This window comes from Manis javanica, chromosome 8, assembly GCF_040802235.1.
Source record: "Manis javanica isolate MJ-LG chromosome 8, MJ_LKY, whole genome shotgun sequence".
Lineage (NCBI taxonomy): Eukaryota > Metazoa > Chordata > Mammalia > Pholidota > Manidae > Manis > Manis javanica.
In genome coordinates this window covers 45,297,202-45,323,193 of record NC_133163.1, presented here as the reverse complement: position 1 = coordinate 45,323,193, position 25,992 = coordinate 45,297,202, and the positions used below count along the sequence as shown (strand labels likewise).

The window sequence follows — 25,992 nt, the reverse complement described above, 5'->3', positions numbered from 1 at the left end:
GGGACTTGGTATTATGGGTGAATGTTGAAACCACAATGTTGGTCATGTGAAACCTTCATAAGATTGTATATCAATGATACCTTAATTAATAAATAAATAAAAACAATAAAGTACAGCCATACATATACTTTACCCAGATTCACCTATTGCTAATATTTTGCCATTTGCTCTTTTATTTGGTTATTCACACATTCTCTTTTAAAACCCGTATAATTTCTGAACCATTTGAGAGTAAGTTACATACCTCATGGCTATTTACCCCTAAATACCTCAATGCGTATTTCCTAACAAGAAACATTCTTCCCCATAACTACAGTATAGTGATCAGTTTCAGTAAATTTAACATTTGTGCAATAATTTACTCTTCCACCCCCATAACTACAGTATAGTGATCAGTTTCAGTAAATTTAACATTTGTGCAATAATTTACTCTTCCACCCTAATTCCAGTTTTGTCAGTTATCCCAAAACTGTCACTTATAGCATTACCCCCCTCCAGGATGGGACCCAGTCTCAGACCACATATTATATTTAATGTGATGTCTCTTCAGTCTCCTTTCATCTGCACCAGTTTCTCAGCCTTCGTCTTTCATAACATTGACATGTTTGAATAATGGTCTCCTCCCCACTTTTTATTTAGTAGGATGTGACTCATTTTGGGTTGTCTGATGTTCCTGATTCAGGAACATGTCCGATTCAGGCCATGCACTCCCAGCAGGGACGACCCCTGAGTGACACAGTGTCCTTCTGTCCCTCATTTGTGATGTTCATTTTGATCTCCAGTCAAACTGTTTTCAATCCCTCCATTCTGTGTATAGTTATTATTTTTCACTTTGCTATTACTAACCAATTTGAGGGGAGACATTGTAAGATCAGGCAAATATCCTATTCCTCACCAAAATTTCTCCCCTAGATTCAGCATTTATTGATGATTCTGACCTGAAGCAATTTTACTGTGATGGTTACAAAGTGATGATGTCCCAACTTTAGCACTCTTTCCACATTTACCAGGAGGTGCCCAGCATTCCATTATAAGGAAGACCCTCCTTTCTCCTCTGCTATTTCTTTATTCATCTCTTCATCATCAGTATGGACTCTGGGATTCCTTCTTCTATGATGTTTTGAATTCATTACCGTGTTTAATTTCAGTGCTCAAACTATCTCTGATTTGACCCCTGGGAATCCCTTCAAACTGGCTCCTGGGTCCTAGTAGTTGCTGGTTGTTGTTTTCTCTTTTATCCCCTTTTTTTGCACTTTCTTACTTTTCGGCATAACACGATAGTACAGTTTCTTATTGTATTGCCCTACCTCACCTATGGAACCACCCACTTCTCCAAGTCTCTCTGCTTCCTTTCATTAGGGAATGGCATTAGAAACCAAGATCTGAACCCTGAATGTGCTCATTGCTACTGGGGTGTCATTGATTCTTGGCCTTTTCAGTCAGTAAAGCTAAGAAATATAAAGATATGTGCCCATACACAATACTCATGCACACACACACACACACACACACACACACACACACACAATTCTGAGTCCACACCAATGCCTCTAATTCCACTCTGTTTGCACAAGGTTCTTTCCTGACTTCACTATTCCACATTTGCACCTTTCTTATTCCACAGTGACAACACTTGCTCCCAACAACATGAACTAATTTACTCATTACTCAATCCTGTAATATATCTAAGAGTTTTGGAAGGGCTTCTCCTGAAAGCAAACCTACAATAAAAGATTTCAGGACTTTGTTTTTTTCCCCATCTCCTGAGCCTGCCCAAGACTACATCTACATAGTCCAATACTATGTTCAAAAATCACTTCGATCAGTTGTTTTTTCCCCTTCATTGTGATAACATTATTCATTTAAAATATAGCTGAGTTCATTTATTTCTGTTTCCATCCATATTTAGGATCTGTTTTACCTCCCATTATTGCTGATTTTATTTCATTGTTTGAAGATGTAGAACATTAATACGTTTTCAAAAGTTGAAACTATGTGAAAAGCCATACTCAGAGAAGTTGGCACTGTGCCTTTTTTCTATTTTTAAGTAAGTAGCATTTTTTCTGTAATAAAATCATCAACTGATGATGGAGGGAAGGAGAGAAGGACTAATGCAACAGCCTGATGGGCAAAAGACTGAGAAGGAGAGGATTTCACACCATCAGGAGCTGGCTCTGGACCAAACTCTGTCAGCAGCACGGTGGGGAAATAAGGATGTGGAGAGGGTTGAGGACAAGTCCCAGTTTTGAGGCTGGAGTGCCTGGTGGGACGGAGATAGACCTCTGCGGGACATGGCTCACAGGGGAAGAAAGCGGTTTGGATAGAAAGACAATAAATTCTGTTTTTGAAACGCACTGTATTCTGGTCCAGCTTATCTTCAGGAAAGCCAGAAGAGGCAGGACTAAATGGGAAGGACAAGAGAAAAGAACAGCAGCAGGAAATGTAGGCAGGGCTAGGGAGAGCTGCACAGCAGATGACACTTGGAAGTCATCCTTAAAACTGTCTTGCAATTTGCCTGTTCTTTTGACCAGCCCGTTACCATTGCCACAAACACACCATCACCCTGAAGCCTGTGATCTTTCCTCCCTACCAGCCCCTAGGTAGGTTCTTTGCAGGACCACATAGGTTAATGGATTTGGAACATAGATCTTACCTCAAATTCTAGCTGCACCACTTCCTAGCTGGGTGAACTTATGCAAACTAGCTCATCTTTACAAGCCTCTGCTCCACTTCCTAGGCTGGGGAGAGTGACACATCACCTGCCTTGCTGTGGGGATTATGGAATAATAGAAGGCAACTGCCCAGAAAAATGCCTGACTCAAGAAGGCATTTCCCCCTCCATTAACCTGAGGTAATCGAGATCCCATCTCCGTCACACTCTAATACAAGCTATACAATATTCTATAGCAGGGGCTCTCAACCTTGGCCACACATGAAAATCACCTGGGGAGCCTTTAAAACATACCAAGACTCAGGCCTCACTGCCCAGAGTCAGGCTTAATCAATCTGGGGTGGAACTTGGCATTTGGTGTTTTTTCAAAAAGCTCTATGGTGATTGTAAGCAGAGTTCAGCACCACTGCTTTCTTCACACACTAAATCTGAAGAAGGGCTCTCCTAGGTTTCACTCCCTCTTGACCCTTCTGACAGCACTTCAGAGGAGAAATAGATTGCTTAAATTGTTCTCTTTTTATCCCAAACATCCAAAGCATATAGCAATCTGTTATTCTCCAGGAACTTCTTTTCTGAGAAACATAAATACCACCTTCCCCACAGGAAGAAAGGAATGTTCCTCCCCACCCAAAAGAAACCTGCTCCTTTCTCACCCACTGAGGCAAGCTGGAAAGCAAAACACCATTGGAGTTCGGTCAGCACGAACTCCGTCCGCCCAGACGAGCAGAGCCAATAGGAGCCTGTCTTTCCGTGGGCACAGTCCAAGCAGCACGGCCAGCCCAGGGGGCCAGAGGCTGTGGGCTCCAGAGGGAGACGACATTTCTACTCATTGGACAAACCGCATTTAACGGGTGTTGGCGCTCTCTCAGAAAGTGCATGAACCGCTGTGCTGCACCTTCCTGCCCACGTCCACCAAACCAATGTAAGCACTGAAAGTCAATTTCTCAATCGATTCCAGATTACTTTTAAAACTCTAATCTGCTGGAAAAAGGGAATAAGTAACCATAAGCAAAGGCAGAATACTAATGAATGGCTGATGCCCATGGGGATGAGGTGGATGAATAGCTTAGAGGAGGTGGGTCTAAGGCATTGCCTACCACCAGTTGCTTCCTTCAAAAAAAGAGAAAAGAAACTGTTCTGAGAACAGAGGTGGCTTTATGGTCAATTTATTATTTATTTTGGAAACCCTTATCTAATCTAAGATGTTTGATTTGCATTGTTTACCAGTTTAGGAATATGTTGATAAGGAGATTCCAGGATATATATACCTTCCCTAGGGTCTTGAATCCCAAAACTCCATCTAATAATGAGGCTTGCTCACTTGGGTGACCCAACTGACCCCCAGGACCCTGAAGCCTATAGATCTTCGATAAAAAATGGGCTGATGCCTCTCCAGAAGTGTCAGGCAGAGCACCTAAAAGGACAGTAGTTAGAATGTAGGTACCCATGCTATACTTGATTTTGAGCTATATATTTTAAAAGCACTGATGGGAACTTGAGCGTGGGCAGCCCAGCCCTAGAGTGTCTGGCCGTTCTTGATGTGCCTACGCAGCCCAGTGCAAATGTATTTTTACAAAAGGAGAGGCCTGATGGCCAGATGTCTACCTCAGGAAGCCTTGGGACACCCAGAAAGTCCGAGTCATGACTGCTGCACCTGTACAATCTCCCCACAGCCGTGCACCCTGAGTCCTTTGCGATGCAAAGGCGGTTAGAGCAAGTCCACTCAACCTCTCTCTCCACTCCTCAACTCTGGTTCTGAACTCCAGGTGGAGTGCTAGGAAAGGGAAATCCTTGGGTAGAGAACATCTCTTCTATTCCCATTATGTGTCAAAAAGACCACAGGGCACCAGATGGAGAATGAGAAAGCAAGAAATAAATAAGTATATAGAAAAACAGGAGACTAAGGGTTTGACCATCAACATGAACAAGAAATCAAAACCCTTCAATTAAAAAGAAAGATACAGGCTCAACATGGAATCACTTCTGTAGGCCAAGTCACCAAACCGGGGCTTAACACCTAAGCTAATTGTAGTTTCAACCTCTCCCAGAAATGTGGACACTCCGGAATTGTCTGATCACATCAGTAAGATAATGTCACATATGCCCTCTCCATCCCCAAGGGAAGATGAGGTAATTCAGCTAATGAGACCCTTACCCTGGCCTCCTCTCACACACATAAGACAGCATAGGAATGTGTACATCATGATCTTTTAGGAAAATAACTAGATGTATCCATGCCACACCATTTGATGTATTAATATGTAACCTCCTTTTCTATGTGTATCCCTTGCTATAAAGGAAGCACTTAAAATGTCTCCAAATGAAGGGGCTTTAGGGCACTTTCTCAGAGCACTGAAGGGCTGCTCACGGGGCATGGTCCTCAGTAAGACTATGAGTAAACTATTTCTTAAATTTAACAGTTTTGTTGGTTTCAGGCAGAATGACCCTTTACCACTGGTCTGAAATTTGCTTTAAGACACTTCAGCATGCACAGAGGGACACTGTGTGTAACTTGGTTTAAGAGCTGTAAGTATGGGGTGGGGCTGCCCAAGCTCAAGAAAGCATTCTACTCAAGAAGTAGAATGGAGTGGTGGATTGCAGTTGTCTTCTGGAAACCTACTCCAGAGGCAACTACTACAATGGCTTCTAACTCAACTCAAGGCTTGCAAATTAACATATTTAATGTCAGAAGTGGAGTTTTGTTTTCAAATCAAAGTAGTGGCCTGTTTACTAGGATAATAACTGTTAGAAATAGGTTCTCATTGGCAAAAGTAGGATTATTCAGTATATGTGTATTAATGACAAATATGTTATATATCCTCCCCACCCTTGCATTAATTAGTTGTAAGATTCCAAGTCCAGACCACACCCAATAGAGGAGATTACACAGGAATGTGAATACCAGTTTGGCATCCTTGGGGGCCATCACTGGGGACCACTGCCTTCGTTTCCAGCCATGGCTCCTGAAGGGTTCTGTATTCCTGATGCCAGTTATAAGGACAAAAAAACCCTTCCCACTGGAATCTTGCCCTTTGCCTCAAGTAATGTTTCATGTAAGGAGGTGGGCAGGGCACCCTCCGTAGAACACCACCCAATCCTGAGTTCCGTCATCAGCTCACTTTTCTCCAGAATGTTCCTCTCTTCTCAGATATAAGTGAACCGAGCCTGTATCCTGGATCCTCAAAGTATCAAGTATATTTGGCAAGTGCATTTGACCTGGTATTCATATTAATGAGGCCTACAACTCTCTCCTTCACAGCAAACACATTTGGATTTTAACTGAAGCCTCTGATGATAGCACCTCCCTGGGAAGCTGTTTGGAAGATACGATGGAGCACAGAACTTTCATGCTGAAAGGGACCTTAGAGATCAGAGAGTCTAATATCCTTGCTTTACAGCAGAATGGAACAGAGACCTAAAGGAGGACACAAGACCACAGACTTGCTCAAGTTTTCTCATAGCCAGATTTGCAGAGATCTTTACAATCAGCCAATCTTTCTCTCTCAAATGAATAAAAGGGAAGCCTTTTGTCACCTCCAAAATGAATCTAGGGGTGGCAGTGTGTGAAGCAGAAGCAGGGAAGGGATGTCAGTAGCAGATCCAGGGCTTAATGTGGATTATGGTACATCTTTCCTCACCCAGGGTCTTTCAGCACCTTCTAGTAGTTCCAGACCCAACTGCTCCACTCTCTCCCATTCCCCTTATGCTTATTGTCCCAGCCTCCAGCTGGGACATTATATTCCAGCATTCCATAGGAATATAAGCTCGCCATTAAATATGGTGGGAAGAACCCAGTTCTGGGGCTGTGCTTTGGACACCAAGATGCCTCGCTCTGTCTCACCAGGGCTAAGGGGAGGGCAGTTATCTCTAGAGACTAAGGAGTCACATCTCTGGAAACCAAGTTTCAAAAGGTATACATTTCCTGATATGTGCTATTTGTTGGATTTGAGCTGCACAGTATGATGTGGTTGTTTGTTTTGTTTTGTTGTTTTTTTCATGGGGTCTTTTTCAGCCTTCAAAAAGAAAATTCAAGCCTTATGGACAGGCCTGGGTTGTGAATACATGTTTGCATATTCACCACCTGACATCTTCTAACAGAAAATCACTTTAACAGGTCTTTTATGTGGCTTAAACCAGCTCTCAAACACTTGACACTTTTGGCTTCCTGCCTAATAGGTTTGACTAGAGGGTGCATCGGACTGAAGAGATTCCTCCTGGGCTGGAGTTAAAGCTATCCAAGTTGCTGCTACTTCAGATCTGCCCCTCTTGGTGACTCTGTGAGATGTTTGGCAGACCTAAGAATCCGCCGATGTGGACCAGTTCATGGTACCTTTTAATTTCGCTTTTCTGTATGCCAACAGGATGAAAGATTTCCTGCCTTGCCACAAGTCATGCCCCTAGGTCAGGCACTCCTGCTCACATTTTACTCATCAAAGACCAAGAGAAAATGTCGGGAAGCATTTACACAGAGATGACATCAAAGTTCCAGCTGCACTGGGCCTACTGAAGGACTCCAGAGGCTGTGGAAACAGGGGAAGTCACCCTAGTGTGGGCTGCTCCCCGTGGCCGTGGAGTGGAGCCATGAATTTGCAGATGCCGATCTAAACCAGATGGCACACAGGAGGTGTGAGGCTCCCCTCCTAAACGTCTGACATAATGATTTAAATAATGAAAATCTCTGATAATAGAAATTTCCTAGGGGGCTTTTTAAAATTCCTTGGCTTTCTTACTTAATAGCTTATCTGTCCCACAGAAGAGGTGTGACACATTCTTCATTTATTCAACAAACATTTATTGAATGCCTACTCTGTGCCAGACATAAGAAAATGCTAAGTATTACTTTATTATTTCACTGGTGGAAATTCCACAATGCAGACTTCCATGACAATAATGGTGTAGATAAATTATTAACACATTGTTCCTGTTTGTAAATTTTTCATTGAAGCTCAACATATAGTTACAAAAGGACACAAAGTGCTAAGTATGCAGCTTGATGAATTTTCACAAACTCAACCCTCCCATGCAACTAACACCTAGATAAAGAAAGAGCACCTCACCAGCACCCCAAAAACTGCTTTGCATGTTCATGTCACTGCCTCCCACCAAAGGTAGCCACTATCCTGACTTCAAACATCACAGACAAGTTTTGCCTGTTTTTGAACATTATATAAATGGAATCAGTGTATGTACTCACTTGCATCTGGCTTCTACACTAATACTTTGTGAGAGTATGCCACGTTATTTCATGTATTTATGGTTTGTTCATTCTTGTTGCTGTACCTCCCATTGTGTGATTATATCACCATGTATTTATCCATCCTACTGCTGAAGAGCACTGGAGTAGTTTCCAGGTGGAGCTATTACATATAACGCTGCTATGGACATTCTTTTATGTGTCTTCTGGTGAACATGTTATACGCACTTCTCTTGGCCATATACCTAGAAGGGGTTGTATGTTCTCTTAAGTAATAAAGATCTGAAAAGGCTTTGGGATGTATATTATAAATATGATTCTTGTTGCTGATGGTAGGTATGGCTCCACCTTGATTCAAACAATTTCTTCTCATCTCTTCCTTTCTAATGCGGTATCATGATCTGGTTGTGGCACCTGCAGCAAGTTTGGACTCTTACTCAAGATTCAGGCAGTGGTTACCCCTGCCAAGCTGGTCAGCAGCAAGCAGCCTGGGCAAGGCTGATGTGTCTGCACAGGAAGCCAAAAGGCCATCTGATGGGAGCTTCAGAGACCACTGCCATCGCAGCCCAGGCTCTGTTGCCGGGGCTGCCTGCCTCCTCTGGTTTCAGACTCTCCTTGTGCCAACTTGGAATGTGTGACTTGCTCTGGAAAAGCTGCCACAGCCTTGTCATGAGTCCCAGAGACCAACCACTGGCATCCTAAGCACACCACTGATGCTCGGACGGCAGGGTTTCTCTGATGCCAACGGGCCCAGCAGTGACTCGGTATGTTTCAAAGGGCAAGGGAGACTTGGTCTCTGCCTGTACTCAGTCTGGCTCCCCACAAGCCCCATGCCCAGAAACACCCAGTAAGGTTTGGGGCCTCCTGCATAGAACTGGATGGAACCTCTAGGAACTGGGTTCTCCCAAAGTCATGTCCTCTGGACAGGTTTTTCCACTTGTGCTGTCTTGTTGAGTACTCATATCCACTCCCTCCACCCAAGTGTAGTGCATGTCATTGTATTTTACAGATGAGGAGAAGGGAGGTCACTGGAGATTACATGCTTGCCCACTATCATAAAGCTAATACACGGTAGAACAAGGATTTCAACCAAGACCCAGACCTAGCTGCTTTCCAGGATGACTTGACTCTCGAGCTTTTTAATATTAGCCTAAATCAAAACTAATAAAAAATGAACAAGTGTAGTTAATGAAAGAACATGGAAGTAAGACTTGGGAGATCTGGGTATAAATGTCCATTCCAGTTCACCACCACTAATTGGATGATCCAGGGAAGGTCACTTAAACTTGCACAGTAACACTGGCTTTAACTGGAAATGAAAGGGCTGTACATTACCCACAGACCAAGCCTCCATGAGGGCAGGGGCCATGTCTTTTCCTCCCAACTCCAGTGTCCCCAGCACCTACCATAGTGAATGACCCATAGTAATGTTGTATTAAAAAAAATGCATGGGAAAATATATCAGAAACTCTTGCAGGCTTTTTTTCAAAATGCATATACACAGCCTCACCCCATAAGCCCTCATAGGTGGGGGCCCATCACATAAAATTTTTAAAAGAAAAAAATCTCTCTAGGCAGTTCTGATTGAGAACCATAGTATGAAGTCACTCAGAACTCTAAAATTCTATTATTCTATTAAATCAACTGTATAAATAATCCATTACTAAGTTCAACATAAATTTATTCAATTTTACATAGTTTCCTCTTAATTAGGACAAATAGGCAATGTGCTCTAGATTCCTTCAAATCACTGAGGAGTTTGTCTAATTTCTTTCCTCGTTTTACCAAATGTGTCACCTTTTCTCTCTTTACTGTAAAGTAATTCTCCCAGTTGCTTTTAGGTCTATTATTTTCCTTGAATTACACCAGCTGGATTAAGACAGCAAATCTATAAACATACAACATCCAAATAAAGTAGAAGCCAAGTAATGCCTTATTTTGATAGAATTCTTATGTGCTGCTGGTTCACAAATATTTTCCCTTTTTCTCATGTCTTCATCTTGAAGTTCAGCTGGAAAGAGTAGCTGAGAAATTTGTCTGTAGTTAACACTTAGTAGGTGTTTCACATAAAAAAGAAAGAAAAGGAAGAAAAACTAAATTAAATCAACCTCGAAAATAAATCAAATGACCCAGTAGCCTATGAATTAAACTGCTGAGCTATTTATGTCTTAATGGGTAATAAAGTTAGCAAATACTAGTCTTTATTTTCCCCAAATAGACATTAGCTTATTCAAATACTGTTGCCAGGCTGCAAGGAAGCCACACTTACTTTAAATATTGACTTCTTTAAACATCCACTGAAGGCTTTTCCTGAGGTGGAGCTTAAGAAACTTCCCTCCTCTGCTTACCTGAGAAACCTGTTACAACAGGGGTCTGCATCCTGCTGCCTTGCGCTCTGTTTTCCATACATTCAATTGACCTAGTCAAGAAGTCAGGGCAGAGAGCAGGCTGTTCGGTTTTCCCCCTTGCTCCCTCCCATCCCTTGGGTCCTCTGTGGCCTTTCCACTTGGGTGTTATTTAAAAAGTGAAGAGGGCAGGAGGAAGAACGTGTTTGCTAGCTCCTTTGCCAACCAGGCCCTTCCTTCCAAGGCCACATGGCTCTAGTTTCTTTGTTTCCTCTTACGTTTGATTTTCTTTGGCCCAGGCTTTCCTCATTGGTTTTCTTTTCGCATTTTATCACCATAAATTAATTAAAATGTTTCTGGCGCTGAGTTCACATCTGATCATCTTGGCAGGATCCCCTTACACAGATGGCAAGTAGATAAAGAGCGATCCAAACTTCCAAGAACAAGAACGGCCCACATAGGGAGTTGGGCTGAGACTGCAAGAGCAGAGAAAAGGCCAGTGGAAAACAAACAGCCACTGGGCTGAATCAAGAAGTCGGATTGAGGGGGTGGGAGGTGCAGGGGCAGTATTTCTTGGGGCTCTTTATATTCCTCCACTCCTTCCCCAAGCCCCCCAGAAGAGAACTTGTTACCGATTCGTGGGAGAACCAAAAGTGGCTGTTTTACCTCTTATTCCTCCTTACCCTGCAAATTCAGGTGGCTCAGGTGGGCTACACAGATATTGGGAGATGGGGAGCACTTCAGAAGTGAAATGTCACTAAAGGGATGGGAAGAAGCAGCGGTCAGCCTTGCCTGAGATTCTAGTATGGGTCAGGCACAATGCTACACCCTAAGAACATAACGAAGAACAAGACAGACAGACAGGGTTGCTCTGCTCATGGTGTGAATGATCCAGTAGGGGAGACAGACACTACATACCAAGGATATGTGGAGAGGATAGAAAGAGGCCCTAGGCTCAGAACTTGAAATATGTTTTTGTCATTGATAAGAAGTGTGACAGGGATAGACAGACAAGAGGGCCCACACCCAGAGCCTGGGCCCACCACTCCATGTCCAGCCTCCTTGAAATTACTGCAGAGGAGTTAAAGCATCAATCAGAGGCCTTGAGGTCATGACACTCAGGTGGAAAAGAAGAAACCTTGTGATACTTAGCAAGGGAAGAGAGATAGATCTATGGCCATAAGCAAACATCCAGAAAGCTATTTGAAAGGAGGGCTTAAATACTATTGAACTTTAACCTTTCTTTCTCTAAAATTAGTGACACATAATGATGTCTTGGTATGGAGGGAACTGCTCTCTTCATCAAAACTAATAAGCAAAATAATTAGTTGATTAAATGTTTCTCAAACAAACTGGATATTGTGCTGAAAAATAATAGAGGTCATGACCACTGTAAGTAGGGCAATCCAGATAGACCTCCCTGAGTGGTGACATTTAAACCAAAAGACGGGAAGCATCTCACCGGGACCTCAAACTGAAAACATAGTATCAAAACTTATACAATTCAACCACCTGAAATCAGGCACAGACCACTATGTGCAAAAGCCCCACTCTGGGCAGGCAGGGGGAAATAAACACCGAATGGCAGAGCTTCTGGCCTCCTAGAGCAGCCGAGGCTTGGAAGCCTGCGATCTGGTCACTGATTTTGGCAGCCTGACAATGTGTCCATTAAAAACCAGTAAGGTCTGTTGTCTCCTGGAGCAAAGTGAAAACGGCTTTCCAGTTGCCATTTCCAAAATGCTCAGGGTTGGAAGGAAACATGGCACATATCATTTTCTTCACATTCTGGCCTCCCTATGTGCCAAGCTTAGCAGGGGACACAAACAATTGCTTTACTGGGGACTTTTTGTGAGAGGAGGAAGCTTTCTCAAAAGCCCCGTAGGGTCCATCTCCAAGCCCACTTCTGGCATTCCTCACCTTGTAGCCTTTCCTGGGTCACTGCTTCCTGACCGCCTCCAAGGTTCTTTAGCATTTGCATTTGCATTAGTGTAACTGTGATGCTTCTCCAACTGCCTTTTTTCTGTTCTTCATTTACTATATGTCCACACTCTCTTCACCCACCCTGACCCCAACTACCTCTGACAAGACTGTAAACTTCTTAGGAATAAGAACTTGATAATAAGAACTGGCACTTACTTTTTCCAGGTACTTAGTAGATGCCTGATAAACTCAGTTAAAGTTTTAAAGTGACAAGAAATAAATATATCATTTCCAAATTGTTAAGCATCAACTGTTAAAGCATGATTTTTTTTAACCATCCCTGAATTTTATTTTGAAGATGTATTTTAGAAATCTTCAAAGAAAGAGGGAGGGAGGAAAGCACTTAAGTCCCCTATTGTTCTTTGATAATTTTTTTTCTTATTCTAACTTAATAAACAAAATCTATCAGTGAGAACATAAATAAACACACACACACACACACCACAGATTGATTTCTTTGCAAAACCTTTCTATATAGATTTTTTCAACAGTATCATGGGATACATTCTAAGAAGAAAACAAAACATATTTTAAAAATTTAATGTTGCCAAGCATTCCTTGTTTTTCTGTTCTTTGTTCCAGTTCCTAGAGTCCTATACCCCACTCTCCCAGCATCACTAAGTTCAGAGAAATACAAAGCAGATTAAACCATGAAACAATACATTAGAGAGCTCTGGGATCCCGAAAACCTCAAAGATATGGGGTCAAGGCAGTGCTATTATTTTTATATTAGTTTACATTTGTCTCCGATTTTGAAACAATCCTTCATGCTTTTGTCTTGTCCTCGCACTTGCACTTGGTCTCGCGTGTGCAGTGAGGCTACAGTTACAAAGCAGAGCCAGAGGGAGTTCTCGGTCAGAGACGTAGGGCCTGAGAAAAGGCAGGTCTGCTTGTCATTTGCCCAGTGACTCTGGCCTGAAAGTGGATTGAAACCCTCAGGGAAACTGGACTTCCCTTCTGATGGCAGGGTTTAAGGAACTCCTTGAAAACAGCCTGGAGCTCTGTCTGTGCTGGTGAAAGGACATTTTGCAGAGGCACTGTTTTTCCAGGCAGGATGTTGAGTCTCATACTTTCCTGACCATAAGCTTCACATACTCTCTCTTTGGTGTTTAGCACCTTCTCACCCATATTTCCCATTTTTTTGTATTTGAGGGTTCAGGAAGTCAGACAAGAGTGCAGCATGAAAAGATCTAGTTCAAAATAGGTAATTTGTATAAAAGCAACCTTAGTATAAGGTAACTAGAGCTGCTGTTGCATTTAGGTATCACAAGAATCCTGCAGGGTAAGCAGTTAGTATTGTCTTTTGCAAATTAGGGAAAGGAAGCACAGAAAAGTACATTATCTTGCCTGTAGTTTGCTGGACTATTTACAGGTAAAGCTTTGAACCTAGACTTCCCAACTCCAAAGCTAGCAAGATTTCCGCTATTACACATGCCTCACTGCTTCAACTATAGACACAAAGACACAATTCCAGTTTTAAAAAGGGTGGGAAAGAAGCAAAAGGGACTCATAAACAGAATGTGAATGTGTTCACAGTACCCAAGAAAAAGGCAGTCTCCACCCCGTATCTCAATTCTATTTTCCATCCCTCCCCTCCCACAGGGTGTTAGGCCACCCTTTGTCTCATTAGCTATCATCTCAAATGCAGTTACTACTGTTCAAGACATTTTAGACAACTCAAAATTAAATTTCTTAATAAGGCTAAGAATATCAAGCAACCATGCTTAGGTAAAGAAACTTAACCAGGTAGTCTTTTTAAGCTTTTAATTTTGCTATAAATCTGGATGCTATAATCAACTGTTGGTAAATTCTGCCATAGTCCTATGCACTGGCAGTTCCTTAAACTGAGATAAGGCAGAAAACTGTTTTGCCACAGTTAAGATAGAAGAGTAGGCATCTCTATGTCATACAAACAAAATTGTTTTTAGATGCAGTCTCCACCTGATGACATCAGATACGTGCCAGGAACCAGCCAGCTACTTATTTCTCCTAAAAAATTTTTTTACCATTTTTTATCCTTTCTGGGCAGATAGGGGTGAGAGAAGAAGGGAAACCAAAGTACCAGTTCACATCTGGAAGCCAGGCCCTTGAACCACTTCAGTCAGATAACTTGTCAACTGCTCATAGTCTATGAGGTCAGAAACAATACCTTTCAACTAAAACATTTCTCTTGGGGTAAATTCTCATGATAGACCAGAGATATTGAAGCCAGGTTTGCAGTTGTGGTTAGAAAGGGGAATATTAAAGTCACCCATCTCCACTTCTGAGGGTCACATGCTAGACACGATGTCCAGCGTTTGGGCTGCTTACATGGACAAATATGAGGGACACCCAGCTTTGACTGGCGCCACAGCCTCCCTGCAGGGCAGAGGTGGGGCGGGGAAGCTCCTGCCCTTCTCAGGGTTCTGGTAAAGCCCTGCCCAGCCCCTACTCATACCCAATATTCACAACCTTTCTCCCTATGTCTCCCAAAAGAAGAGACAGGTCTCAGAGCACTGGGTGTCCTGCTTATCTGAGGTTGTAAGAGACTGGATCTCATTCTGTGAATCCACAGTGACCTGGGAATCGGGCACAAAGCCACTTGAAGGGGTGAAAGAAAATACCTTCCCTCCACTCCCCATAAAACTACTTATAAAGAAAACAGAAGTAATTATGGGAAAAAATGCTTAAAAACCTAGAGGGCTCTATTAAAATGAACCTCACATGGATTCTAGTTTAAGTTTCCAAGATTCAGGCAAGAAATATTCATGTTTAAAGCCTTTCTCATCCAAGACATTTAGTATAGCCAGCATGGCTGTGTAGAACTTAAACAAGCTCATCTAGGTGACTGGCGGCTTCTCTTTATTTTTAATTTATTGCAAAACTGCATTAAAATAGCATCAGAGGAAATTAGAAGAAAGAAAATCTCCCTCCACAAACCATGAACTTGCTTTCAATCTCATCTTCCCCTTCTATTCCTCGTCCAAGAGCCAATATGATTTGTACATAGTAATATCTCTCTAATCTCACTGATAAAAAATACTTCCCAAGTAACTGAATATATTAAAGTCCCACAGTGATCAGTCTCTGAGCCACATCCTCCAGTTAGATCTATACTAAGCCAGTCATATTTTAGGCCTAAGATTCCTGATTTGTGCTAAAGCAAGCCCCTTCCAAGAAGGTATGGATACCACCCGCTACCTGATCAGACAGGGCTGGGTCATAAACTACCAGAGTACTGTGTACTCCAGCCTGCTGACATCTTCCACCTACTCCCCACCCAACACACACACACACATCCACTCTTGGCCCTTCATTCTGCCCTGTGCCCAGGGAGGCTGACCCACATGGGCTTTGCCTCGGGGGGCTCCCTTGCTCTCTGGCTTCTGGTAGATCCTCCAATGGGAGGCGCCCACAGGGGGAAATCAGAGTGCAAGAGGGGAGTGAGGTCAGTGTGTTTTTTCCTCCAGCCCCTTTCCTGCTGGGTCTCCAAGGATCGTTCCCATCCCTCTCCTGAAGGCCACAGTTCTTCTGCGGCTTGAATGCAGCCACCACTGCCACTCCTGGCACCCAGTGACTGCTCCCTCCTCTTGCTCCTACAGGCTAAACGTGGTAAGAATTTGCAGTATTTCAGGTTGCCCTTAACGATACCAGTCTTTCTAATTAAGCCCTTCACTTGACTCACCCTCATGAGTATGCCAACTGGTTCTACTGGGACTTTGATTCACTCACCAGGCAATGCAGAAGATGATTGTTGTGCTTCCATTTCCTCCTGGGTCTAAAGCCAGTTGGGGTTGGGGGGCATCCTGTAGTCCTACAGCAGGAGAACTTTAGAGAAAAATCAGTGAAAGAATGCAATTCAACACACGCTTGTGGAAGGACTCTACCTGCCTAAGAAGTGGGCTTTGCCCTGAGATGCCAGGGGCCACACCAAGATAGAGGCAGGACAGTCGGATCCCTCTGCGTTCCACCACAGGCCCTCTCGCCCACACTTTCCCCGACTGCTTGCTGGAGCTGCACACCGGCACACCAGCAGCAAGCTCGACTCAGCGCCCCGGGACCGCTCTGTCCCGCCTGGGCTTCTCTGACGCGGCAGCACGCGACATCGTGGCACTGGCATGTACACAAACCTGGAAGTCTGAGGAGGCCCATGAGACAGACCTTGACCTATGGAGCATGGGACTAGGGAACAAGTTTTGCTCCCTCTTCCATCATTCAGGCAGGTAATTGTGAGGTGCATTTTCCATGGCTCCTCAGAGGGTTCCCCATGGGACTGCGACCCAGGTGCATGCGCGCGCGCGCGCGCACACACACACACTCACTCACTCACTCACTCACTCACTCACTCACTCCTATTACCATGGGATATTTTGTGAAATAAACTACCTGCACACAAACGCTTCTCTCTGGCTTTGCCTTGTGGAGAGAACTCAAGCTCAGACAGGCAGTGAGAAGTCCTTGGTGCTCTGCAATGGAAGAAAATCTCAGAAAGGCGAGAACCAGCAGTTGGGAAATCACTGCCTTCTTACACCTGTTTGAAATTCACCTCAGGTGCTTAGTGACCTGGCCAACAAAGCCCAGGAGCTTCAAATGTGTCAAGGCAGAACCACACTCCATACTAGCTACAAGGTACTGAGTTTTACATGACCTAATACTTCATGTAGTCCATATCTCTTTCAGTGGGCAGGGGGTAAACCAAGAGTGTACATCCTAGAAATAATTCAATCCAGCCCCCCATGAAGCATGGTGGCAAAGTTCTCTCATCCCCCAAAGTCTTCAGGAAAAATGCATAAAGCTTGATTACTATCACTTATCTTCTGGCTGCTCTATTTGCATTATGCAGAATCATTTCCTTACACCTCAAGATTTTTCTACCCAACCAGTTTCCAGAAATTCTCTCCAGTACAAATAATCTCTTTTAAAAACTGCTTTCCTCTTCCAAAAAGTCAAGGAATGACTCCTCTGGTAGTGTTTTGAGTATGAAAGAAAATACACTGGTTTCTCATAACATTAGACCAGTGTGGTGGGAAGAAGAAAGAACGGATGATACAAACAGGTGAATTTGGGAAAGTGGGACAAGTAGACGGAAGGAGCAGGAAAATGCAGTCTGGCAGTACATGCTGGGAAAAAGGCTTCAGCACTCAGAAAGTTCTATTCTTGGAGATGTCAAATGGAATAACTTGAAGCAAGCCACTTCGCATTCCGTTAAGTGGGTAAGATTCTTTTCGTCTCATTCATCTGTAAAATGAGGACAAATTGCACTTATCTGGGACAAAGATCAATGTGAAGTAAACTTCACATATACGAATATTCTAGGGACCACAAAAAAGAAGCCAGGAAGTCTGATAGGATGTGTGGGCAGTGGGATCTCAACAACCTATCATCTAGCTTCAAATTAAAATATGCTCCTTGTTAGGCAGTTTTCCAAATAAATCCCTTCTAGAGGGGGTCTGTACAGAGTTCAAATTCCTAATGATGTTGGTAGGATACATGAACAGGATCCCACTTCTTATTGTCTTCTTTAACTTTATAAGTCAGCCCCCAGGCATGCACACTATTTTCCCCTCCCCCCAGCTCTGTTATTTTATCCAGCAATAAAGCCCTGTGCCCAGGGCCACACGTGGGGCTGAGCTAAACATCACAGGCCCAGACTCTGTGGGAAATAGTCTGCAGCAGCAGCACCTGGCTCCTTGGCACGTTCCCCCAGCTGTTGTGCGGACAGCTCTGAAGTTGCTTTTTACTTTGTCATATGGTTCAGCTGCTAATGAGCTGGCTCTTCTTGCTTGTCCTCCTCTGGGTCATTTTCCTTTCCAACTCACACTGAGTTCCAAGAACCCTGCACCCTATGACTCCTCTGCACAGAGGCATGCAGAGGGCTGGGCATCCCCAGTGGGAGTAAGGAGTCCCAACACTTGAAGGGGAAACATCTCATTATACCGCCTGGTACATCTATTCCACAAGAAGTGGGCTTATGACAGGGTACTTGGGTAACTTGACAGATACAGGTGGTAGATGAACATAAAGCATTATTTGTCTTAGTGTTTACACAGGACAGATCACCAGAGTACCTAGGCCTTAAACAAGCACATAATTTTGGCACAAAAGGCCACAGCTAACTTCTCATAATAGGCGATGCTGTTGGATTCCAACCATTTTTTTCTCCTTTTGGTGCCAATCTGAATACCCAAATGTGAAATTTAGCACCTGCAAGTGGTTTTTCGGGCTCCCAGCTCTCACATCAGCAGTCTGTGGAGTCACTGTATGTACAGTAATAGGCCAGACAAAGGCTAGATATCCAAATAGGAGCCTGCTTTCCTGAACTGAGTGGCTGAAGAAATCAGTATGCCATTGGCTCCCATTCAACACTTCTGGAGATACCAAGGGTCCAAATGAGCCCACAAAGATCACAAAATGATCAAAAATCAGCCAAACATGTACCTGATTTTCATGGGTCCACAATCAGGCCTGCCACATACTGTTGAGCAGGCTGAGCACTGCTCAACTCCAGAGAGCGCCATCCATACTGACACTGCAGCCCTGATGTTTGCCATGCGATGGCCCTGCCCTCAGTAAAGAGAAGACCAGGGAGTACAGGGCAAGGACATATAACCACAAATTCTAATTGCCCAAAATGAAAATGACAGAAGACTGTAAGAATATTTTTAGGCTATGTAAACCACAGATCCCTGAAATAAATATAAATCAATTTCTGGGGTGATTGAAGAGTTGTCTTGATCCTAAAAGGTAGAACAGTTTCTGGTAGAGTAAAAGACAGTGAAGAGAAAATGATCTGATGAAGAAAGAGAAAACTCAACGTGATAGCAGCAAAGCAAAGCCTAAGTAAGACAAATGATATGGACGAAGCTGTAGTGATTTCTAGAGAAATTCAAGGGGCATCTAAAGTATTGATTATGTGGCTAGAACCCAGTTTTCCCTCAGCTCCCTTATTCTTTCAGCTGCCACCCTCCTCCCACCCCATTCATTCCTTCAAGGAAGAGCTGTGTTCCTCGGCTAGACACTAAGGAGAACCAAAATATGAATAAGACAAGATCCCTGTCTTCAGGAAGTCGTGGTCTTGCGGTGGAGTTAAGGCAAGTGTGCATGAAAGCACAAGGCAGCCCAGGCCCATTACCTTCCATTGTAGAAAATGCCACCAGCACACTAAGGAAAGAGGGTCACTTCCAGTGGGGTGAGGGAGTCTGCAGGGAAGAAGTGACACCTGAAACTGATCTATAACAGCTAGGACGTCAGCAGGTGGAAGTAAGCAACAGAGAGCATATTTCAGGCAAACAGGAGCACATAAATAAAGGTGCAGAGGTATAAGAGAAAGGCATCAAGAAGAGTTTGCTTGGAATCAAAGGATGAGGGGGTAAAAGGGAGCCGAAGGCAACCAAATGCTATTTAACACTGGAAGGTGGGGCTGAGGAGTATCGTTGAAGGCCTTGAATGCCTAACCAAGGAGGTTGAGCATTCTGTAAATCCATGGGAAGAAATCATTGTGATTATTCAGATACTACATTTTGAGCAGAGTGTGATGTAATCAGAGCTGGGCTTTAAAAGAAGCTTTATCTGGCAGCACAGTTCTCACTAACTAGAGACAGTGGAAACCAGTAGCCAGGACAAATTAGCAGGTGAGAGGCAGGGTGTGCTGGCCTGCAGCCGTGGCACCAGGAATGGAAAGTTTGGGTCAGATTTGAACAAGGCCCGGCAACCTCCTGCATGTGGCAGGCAAGACGCTGGAAAGAAAGAACAGCTGAGAGAAGAGGAAGAGAGGTGCTAGCTGGAGAGAACAGAAGACACATGAATTTGACTTCCACACATTAATTGTGAGATGCTGGTGGAATGTCCAACTGGAGACACTCAACTGGAACAGGGAGGTACCGTCACTGGCATGAGAGGTGGATTGGAGAGGGTGAGTTTTGGGGCCCTTCAGGCCTGGGGTCAAGCCCTGGCTCTACCTCTAGCATGTTCTAGCATGTGATTTGGGGCAAGTTAGTAACCACTCCAAGGGTCCATTATCTCATCTGTAAACTGGAATAACAGCAGCATTAATACCCCTAGCAGTCTTGTGAAGATTACATGGAAAATCGGTGCTAGGACAGTGCCTACAACACAGCAAGCTTTCAGTGAACACTGCCCACTGCTATTTTTCCTACAGAGCCATTCCCTTTGTTTCAGTGATTAACTCAGTTCTTACTACTGTACTGCAGCTCTCCTCCTGCCCCTTTGCTATGTGGGGTCCTAAGTGTGGTCTTGGCATGTGGCCCTCCTGCCTCCATCTGGTCTCCAGGGTCTGGGCCACCTGGTTCTTGTCTGACCCAACCAGCTCATGTGTCCCCAACTCTTCCTTCTGATATGCTCAAGCTTTGATAAATGCTATGCCCCCCAAACTTGCCTTCTGTCACAGATCCTCACCCTGAATTCATGATCCACTGTTGCTCATGTCCTGGCAGGATGATATACTAATCTGGGGTCAAAATGAGGGGAAACAGGCCCACCCCTCAGCCAGAAAGGTTTGACTTCAGTCTTATATATTGTCAAGTCTTAGACAATATATTTCCTCACTATAAAAGTTGTAAAACATTGGGATAATGTTACGGTTTTACTACCCCCTCCTTTGTGCTCCCTTAGCACTTTGTCCATCTCGTTGTGACAGAATTTATCAGGCTGCATTATAGTTAGTTATAACTGTGTAACTGTTGGTTATAACAGTGACTGGCTCCCCTGCTGGGCCGCAGGCTCCTTCAGGGCAGGGACCAAACCTTATTCATCTTTGTTTCCCCAAGGCTACCATAGGTGTTCAAAAAAATATTGAAAGACAGGCAACAACAGCTTACATCTGCATAGGTCCTTATGTTTTGCAAAGGCCGCTGAGGGAGATGGTGGGATCTGGCTCTAGAATGCTAAGCTATAATTTTTCTCCTGTTCAATGCACCTCAAGCAAGTATAGCCATCAAAATGGGAAGAAATAACAGGACCACATGCCAGTTTTAAAAAGCAGCAGTTCTAAGATTTTCGGATTTTGCCAGTTTTTAAAATAACCTTTTAATTGGGGGTAGCAACATGTTGTTCCCAACTAGTTACTTTGCTAAGGAGGTACATTAAAGAGAAAAAAATCATCAACTAATACTCTTAGCATTTTACAAAAAAGATAAGATTTTAAGCACCACCACACCCCCCAAAAAAGAAGTGGCATAAACATAAGCCCTAGAATAAATGAAAGCCCTTTAAATTGATAAAGAGCTTTATGAAACCCTAGTAAAACAGCCAATCTTTTCCTTACTTCACCAAAGACAGTGGACTGGCCCCAGTGCCCTGACCTGTGTCGGACAACCACATTCCAGAGCAGTACTTCTCAGACTCAAGTATTCCTGAGTGTTGGAAATGGCTCTATTAGGATTTTTTACTGTGATAAATTACATATGGCATAAAATTTACCATTTTAACCATTTTCAAGTGTATAGCTCAGTGGCATGAAGTACATGCACATTGTCGTACGACCATCACCATCCACCTCCAGAACTGTTATATCTCTCCAAAATGAAGCTCTGTACCCATTAAATACTCCCCACCCCCTCCTCCTCATCCCAGCCCCTGGCAGCCACCCTTCTACTTTCATCTCTGTGACTTTAACCACTCCAGGGGCTGCACGTAAGTGCAATGATACAATGTTTGTCCTTTTGTGACTAACTTATTTCACTTAGCAGAGTGTCTTCAAGGGTCATCCATGCTGTAACATATGTCAGAACTTTCTTTTTGAGGCTGAATAACATTCCACTAGACACACACCACTTTTTGTTTACCCATTCACCCATTGTTGGGGTTGTTCCCACCTTTGGTTATTGTGCTGTACTAGAATTTTTAACTTATTTTTTCACATAATAATAATCCTAAATATATAATATAAGCAAATTCTGAATCACCTTGCTGGCGCCTTCCAGCTGAGCCCTGCTCTGGGGTGGCTAAGCCTACTGCTTCCTTTCCACTGTATGTGCTCCATGTGTGACAGCCTCATAGTGCTTCCCATTTAAAAACCCTGGTGGAGGAACTGAGTCATCAAAGGGCACGTAGTAATGTAGGCATATAGTGCTCAAAAGGTCCTTTGCCATACAGTCTGTATTCCATTTTTAATGTGAGCTAATGTGTCGGGTGGCCCCTGCCTTTGTACAGAACTATCTGCTCGTTGCCAGTTCGTTGCCATAATTATAATAGCAAATGAATCACAGTGAAAATTTCTTGTCCCAGTTCCAAAAATTACTGAACCAGATGCCCATTTGATGCAGATTCAATGCACTGTGATGCCATTCTTACTTTCTAGTGCAGTAGGCACTGCCCCATGATTTTCTGATGCCTCATTCAAATTGATAGGTGAAAAATTTATTTTCAGCAGGTCGTAGATTTAATATGAGGTCTGACTTTCCTAAACTAGCCAACAATGCCTTGAACTTACTCATCTTTTTCCTACACCTCATTTGCATGTGCAAAATTCTCTGAACTAACATTACTGAAGTTAAAAATATGAATTAAATATAGAACTGGATCTCAAGTGTGTGTTTCTGCTATGAATCAGGGATTTGGGCTTTAGCTAAATGACACCATCCATTCTATTTGATTAATCTTGCTATTTTGAATAGTATTAGTTTGTAAGTTTTAAGAATGTATACCCGATTTTATATGTATATAGAATATAATAAGAAAAAAGGATGTAAGTCAACACCAGGGATGCATGAAGACAATGTTATCCTTTAAAAGAAGTCTGCAGATTTCTCAATTTGAGAGGCAAGAGTCTCAAACTCTATTCCTGGAATGCTAGCCCTCATGTTAGAAGCAGTAGGGCAGGTCAAACCAATTAAGTGTTCCTAAAAACAGAGCTCACCAAATACCATGGCTGCAGAATAACACCAACAGCCAGCCAGCATCTTAGAGAGGGGCATGGAGGGGGCCCCTGAGGGAGACCAGGTTGAAAGCTCATGTTTCACTTCCCCCTGTGGAGCCCTTTCCTTTCAAGCTGCGACCTCTATCGCAGCCAGTGAGAATGGCATCTCTTCCCTGCTCCCAGGGGTGAGCACTCTCTCCAGCTTCTGGGCCAGATTGCAGCCAAATGATCCATCAAGCACTTCCATGGGATCATCAGACGTTTGCCCTGTGATCTGTAACACAATTTGACCTTCTTTATGCTGAGGTAAACACCTCTGAAAACGCAGCCTTGGAGTCAAGCACATCTGGAATCAGCCTCTACATGTAGTCCTGAGATTAATGTTGAACAAGAAGAAAGGCTAGGTACTCTGCCACTGATTTCCACTTACTGACAATTCCCACTCAGCAGCAATGCTCTGCTTCCACATGTGGACACCCGAACACTTATCAGCAACACTACACTGAGACTGGTTAAAACAAGCCTCAGGACACCTTGAAAAACGTTTTAGCTTTGTCTGAATCCCGGCATGTGGTTTTCCCTGTCTGTGTCGTCCGTGGGCAGAATCAGGAGTGAGGAAGCGAGTCTCCCCTGTCCGCTGCCCAGGCGACAAGGCTCACGCACACGACCGCCTCGGGCACACTGGAGATGCTCTAATTTTCACCTCTTGTCACTGTGGCCATAGTAGGAATGGGGTAGAAAGGTGTAGAACTCATAAATGCACAGGAAATGTTCAAAGTCACCAATTTCTCCAGAAAGGTTACCCTTTCAAGAAACCAAATGGACAAAGAGAAGTATGCAAATGTCTTGTCCTGAAGCTCACTGAAGTATGCCTACATTTGACAAGGAGTGGGGAATGCCGTATCCCCAGGTCCCCAAAATGATCTGCCTGTCCACACATGGAAATGAGCCCCGCCCAGTCTTGGGTTTTGAGTTCACGTGCGGCTCTTCTGGGAGCCTGGCTATAGAGAGCTATCGTGTCGGCACTTACCACAAAAGTGAGACGCCCTGTCGAGAATGAGAAAGACTACTTCACATTAAGTGAAATGTATTTCATTTCACACCGAAGCACAATTTGGTAGGCTCCCCATTTGCGCATGCTGGGTTATTTAAATCGTGCCTCTTGGTCACAGCTCCTGTGGTATGTGCCAGGATTTAGCAGCACGATGTGACTGGATTATAAACATCCTGGCCCTCCTCAGGTTCCCTCTGAGGCCAGTCTTGGTGACTGACAATGCTCTCTTTGCAGCCTTAACGGCCTCTTCTGCTCTTCCCATTGTGGATCTGATCTCCCACCCAACACTCCTGTGCTTAGGCCGTCTGGCTGAGGGCATTTCCCCTTGCTGCTCAACAAACAGGTTTCCGCAGGCTTTAGATCTGTTTTTTGTTTGTCTCCGACACAAGGCTGAGTGCACCATTTTCTGGGAAGTTTCTAGTTGTTTCAGGGAGTTAAGTTTCCTGATATTCGAGGTGATTGCCCCAAAGTTAATGTGAGATCAGCTGAATCATAAAAACAATTCTGCCTCCCTTGAGAAACTGACTTTCAAAGAAAATGTTGTTTGCCTGTATATTTGATAAGAGCAGGAAAAGAACAGGGAAGAAAATAGAAGTCTGCCAAATCATCTTTACTCAATTTTTTATATTCTTGCCCCTACTTCAATACATCAAAAGTAATGCTACTTAGTCTCCTGTTAAATAGCTCTTACTAATGTACTCTTTTCACTAACAACTATTAAAACTTCACTCTTACCTCAGTACCTGTAACTGAATATAACATAGTAATCCATCTGATTATAATGTTTTTCTATTTTATTGTTTTCCTTTGGGCTTTACTCTTACACATGGAATTTAAATACATGAACACATATTCCTATGCACCTCCCAAAGACAGCTTTACTTTATCATCTTCCTCCAAGAAGTGGAACATCATATCCCAAAAACAGGGCTGGTAAGGACATATCTGAGTCAAGCTTTTCTTTGGCTGCCTTTCAAAAAGTTGTTTAAAACAAGATATGTTCTTGAACTGGAAAAAGGAATTACACACGATAACCTTGGAAATCAGCTCCTTGCTATGCCCAGCTAATGGTATTATTACACAATACCATGGCTTTGTGTGGAATGTTGTCTTCGATTATACATCAGAGTCAGGCCACCAAAATGACTAAATGGAGATGCAATGAATTTCAGTAGGACATAACCATATTGAAATGTTATACTGAGTATGACTATAAAGTTGATATAGCATCAAACATTTAGGATAGGAGAGGATAATTATGAAAAGGATAATGCAAAACTCTGTATGCTATGAAATAACAGGTGATTCTGGTAATTGGCCCTTAACTTCACCAACTGATTTCTAACAGTAATCAGTTCCCCTGTTCTGGGAATCACCTCTCAGGTCTTAATGAATGAATTGTCCAGAGTCATTCACACCATTCCTCCACTTCTCAGAACAATGACCACATCTGTAAAAGGGTAGCTTGGGCAATTGAAACATGTATTTTTCTCTAGGCAGAGCTTACTAGAACCATTAACCACTGACACCATAACACCAGATTTACTGAGCTCAGCCAAGCCAGTCAGATCCTACTCCACTCCCTCAACAAGCAGATGAAACACACTTTCCTTTCATAACCTGTTAAAACATATAAGTAAACCAGATTCAAGCCAATGGGCAAAAACTCAGGCTGGGCCTCACTGCAGTGGGTCTACAGAAACAGTCTAATAAAAAGTGACATGACCCAACAAACACATATTTCTTTTGTTTTGTTTGCAGTTTACTCCTTCTGTGAGAAGAAAGCTTACAAGGAACTTTGTGAGCTGAAGATTTTTAAGCTGACTGCACAGCTGCCAAATACCGTTATTGCAGAATCCATCTACCGAGAGAGAGAGAGTGGTGTCAGTGTCC

The 25,992-nt window shown here is 43.4% G+C and overlaps 1 long non-coding RNA gene across 1 annotated transcript in view; it reads right to left on the bottom strand.

The window, feature by feature from the left end:
• Positions 1-9,521: 9,521 nt before the first annotated feature.
• LOC140843080 (uncharacterized) overlaps positions 9,522-25,992 on the bottom strand; it is a 52,689-nt gene continuing 36,218 nt past the window's right edge. The window contains exons 2-4 of the long non-coding RNA XR_012120507.1: positions 16,556-16,635; positions 15,902-15,997; positions 9,522-9,914 (exon numbers count right to left, since the gene is read on the bottom strand). This is a non-coding gene — a long non-coding RNA (uncharacterized lncRNA). The remainder of the gene's footprint in view (positions 9,915-15,901; positions 15,998-16,555; positions 16,636-25,992) is intronic.